Genomic DNA, 4,103 nt, shown 5'->3' on the forward strand with positions numbered 1-4,103 from the left:
TTTCTTTTTTCCTTTTTGTAACTATAGTGTTTGTATCTTTTTTAGCCCTGACGAAGCCCTGCAACGTGGGGCGAAACGTTAGCTCAATAAAATAGTATAATTATCTACTATTTGAGTTTTTTTTTTACCGCACCCAGACCATATATTCCATTCATCTATACACACGGTCAATCAATAATCTTCCTGTACTACTTTAGATTCAGATGTAAAATTTCTAAGTCTGATTGATCTATTTTTTAGCGAAATGTTAAATTCATCATGAAATTTACGAATTTCTTTTTAGATGACACCTGAAAGGAGATCATTAAGAAAACTATTCATAACAAGAAGGCTGTAGAGAGATTTAAAGAATAAAAAGGAACCGCTCAGTCTGATCCGATCTCTGGAAAAAAAGTCTAAAATCTGAAAAATCCTCAAGAGATCCTTTTTTTTTTTCTTAAGGACTCACTCTTCCTCGGGAATATTCATGAAAGCTATTTATATTCTAATCGTTCTTTTTAATTATAATTTTCACTGCCCTCGTTCAATTAACAAATGAATTACAAAGACAAAATTCAGGAGGAAAGAAATAATATAAAATAATTAATTCGTCTTTCCACTTTATTAGTAAGAACAGAATTTCAAAAGAATATTTTAACATTTCCCTTTTCCAGCATTTTTTTCCTTATAGAAGTACTTAATAAACATGTTTATAATGCTTCATTTCGCTTACATAAGAAATATTTTCTTTGTTGGTATAATACTCCGTTTGAATCCTATTAGGGTTTATTTTCCACAGGGTTTCAAACAGTTATAATCTTTTTTTATGTTTTAGCTTACTTGTTTAACACAGACTTTCACAATTAATTTTAGAGGAATGCCTTGGTAAAAAGAAAATTATTTAATATTTTTGATGAAGTACTAATATTAAAACTTAAATTCTTCTAATTTTATTCATATAATTGTATTTCATCTATAAGGATGCGATACCTGGATTCGTACAGGAACCCTAGAAAGCAGAATTAAGAGATTTAAACGGAAAGTCCTTCGTACAAGTACAGGATTGACCAGGGATCAGAGCATTAACACATGGAGGAGAAGAACTAACAGTGAACTGCTTGCAGAGACTGGTCAGTCAATATCTCATAATATGAAGGCAAGAACGTTAAGATGGGTGGGACATGTGACTCGAAGCAATCCTTCAGGACGCCTTTACCCAACAATGAATACCAGTATAGCTGGTAAGAGACCACTTGGGAAGCCAAAAACTAGATGAATAGACAGGATCAACAAAGATGCAAACTGGAACTAGTCAAAATTGATGAGTCTGCCAAGTATAGATAGAGGGATCAAAAAATGGCGGCTGTTTCAAAACCTTAAAAAAACATCGTTTTTTCATCCGGAGCTCTATATCGTAAAAACTACCTACCACTAGAATATCTAAGAGAACATTATTTAAAAAAGAGTAAATTTGCTGAAATATTAGCCCTAAAAGACCTATTTACGTCCAATAGTTCTCGAGATATAACTTTTTAAAAAGCGAAATTTCGTAAAAATCTACTGAAAGATTAGTAGTTACTTAATTTATTTTAAAAACATCATATCTCAAAAACCTCACTTTTAGTACGTCCCATACATCATTTTTATGAAATGTTGCTTTTTAAAAAGCTATATCTCGAAAACTATTTAATGTAAATAACTCTATTAGGGCTCATATTTTAGCAAATTTACTCTTCTTTAAATTGCATTATCTTAGCTTTTCTTGTGTTGTTTGTACTTTTTAAAATATTGAGCTCCGAATGAAAAATTAGTTTTTTTTAATCGCTTTGGAACAGCCGCCATTTTTTATTCCCCCTACCTATACTTGGCAGACTCATCAATTTTGACTAGTAATTAGACATAGTATTCATTAAAGTAATCAGAAATTGGGGTGAGATAGCTGCCTTTTTTCTCCTCTTGGGCTCTTGTACTAAGATCTACAAATCTACGTCTGTAGAACCAACCGAAGAAAGTAAAAGAAAACAAAAATCCCTGATAATAAAAGTTATATACCTGTCTTAAATATATTATTTTAGTTTAATACGATTTTCCGTTTTTGATCTAAACTATTTTCACACACATATACTATTTTGCGGGACTTGGTTATTTGGACTCAGGGAAAGAAAAAATAATAGAAAAACTAATGAATAAGGTTATTTGAATTAAAGGATATCGGTAGTATAACTTATACATGGTGTTACGGTTGCCATGGTGAAATAAAAACACTGGCGATATCTGCGTAGGTAAGGGGTATTACGGTTGTCATGGTGAAAACAAAACACGAGCGATATGTTCTGACGAGTGGGTTTGATTTCGGAACACGTTACGATTGTTAAATGTGAAGTGGTGATAGTTTAAAGGCCCTCTGTCTGAACTGTTTGAAACGGAATAGCACCATATGAGAAATGTCATCTTATATGTTTTGTTTTTCAAAATTATGGTGTTCTACTTCAATGGACGGTCATTAACACTAGAAGTGGTGATATAGTGCAGTGACGTTTCTTCAGCATGTCCTGGATAAGAGAACAATAATGTAAATATAGTTATTAAGGTTAAGCATTTAAGTTAAGGTTAAGTCAACCTATAAGTTTTAATTGTTTTATTAATTGATAAGAATTCTTTTTTTTCCATTTTCATTCTCTGTATATATTTCTTCTTATTATTAATTAAAAAAGCAACATAACTTTTGTACATATAGTTCTGCTGTTCTTTCTCTGCTTTCAACTTGTTAATTTACTTATGTTTTTTTTGTTGTTGTTCATGGAATATTACGATAATTCAACAGGTAAAACCCCTAGTTTTCTGTTATCTATCTGTAAAGGTATTCGCCAGTGGCCATAATGCTTTGGGGTTTTCGTTATTTCCAAGAAAAAATAACATGGTGCCTAAGGAGTAATTCTTTATTGTTTTATCTTTTTTTCCTTATTTTAACTCACCCCCTTCTCCGCTGAGCGTGGGCAACGATAAACGTATAACTAAGGATAAGTCAAAATTTGCGGTTATAATATTTCTGACTTCTAAGAGGTCTTACGAAACTTCTCAATTGATTCATTCTGCCAAATGATTCCAAGATATTGAAATAGACAGAACAATTTACAGAAGCTTGAAAGCATTACAAAGTTGTTCTACCCTATTAAATTTACAGTAGTTTAAATTGCGTGGCGTGTAAGTTGTGCAGCAAGCTCTTGTGAATGCTAATGGTTTGCTGAAGGGAGTAGAGACGGCAGTGCTATTGTTAGTTAATGTTTAGAGCAAACAGAATCAAGTATTCGTTCCATTATCACGTGAGCTTGGTATTTAAAATTCATAACTTCGTCTCGAACTTCTAGTTCAAAGTTATACATTTTAAACTAGTCGTATCATGAACAAGTCCAAGTAGAACTATATATTTGGAAAAGTTTTAATGTACACAAATAATTGTTTAGGTTTATGAACAACAACTTATTAATTCATTCAAGAAGCTTAGGAAACAAGAACTTAGCATTATTACAAACCCTTGTTAAACTGCTATATTAAAAAAAAAAATTATATCATAAAGCAGTCAAGGTCTAAACCACTATCATTGAGTAAGTCTTCAGTATCCAAACAAGGAGAAATCTAAAAAAGGCATATTAGAAAAATAAAACCATAACAAAACATGAGATGGGGAATTATATATTGTTCATATTGGATAAAATCAACTCAACATTATATTTAATAATCATTACATCAAGAACAAGTAGCTACCGCCATCTATGGGCCAGCCTGCTAATCACAACCCAACTAACTCAATAAAAAATCTCAAAATAATGACACTAAGGGGTAGGGATAAAGCCCCGCACCTTTGTGACATATCTTCACTAGACATTTTCCGCGTAAATCGCTTAGAGCGCCGTTTAGATGAGGGCCCACCAACGTATGAATAATCGTAAGATAAATAACATAAAAAATCAGTGAAGACTAAAATGACTTTATTCCAATATATTTACAAGAACTACATGTTACTCAGTCTCTATCTTCTAACTTATATCTTACTTAGCTATCTAGTCTAGAAAATATATATGTACTCTGGAGAAGAGGGGATAGAAATAATAATGAAATAGGAG

This window comes from Halyomorpha halys, unplaced genomic scaffold (assembly GCF_000696795.3).
Source record: "Halyomorpha halys isolate HHAL.00 unplaced genomic scaffold, Hhal_1.1 Scaffold67.1, whole genome shotgun sequence".
Lineage (NCBI taxonomy): Eukaryota > Metazoa > Arthropoda > Insecta > Hemiptera > Pentatomidae > Halyomorpha > Halyomorpha halys.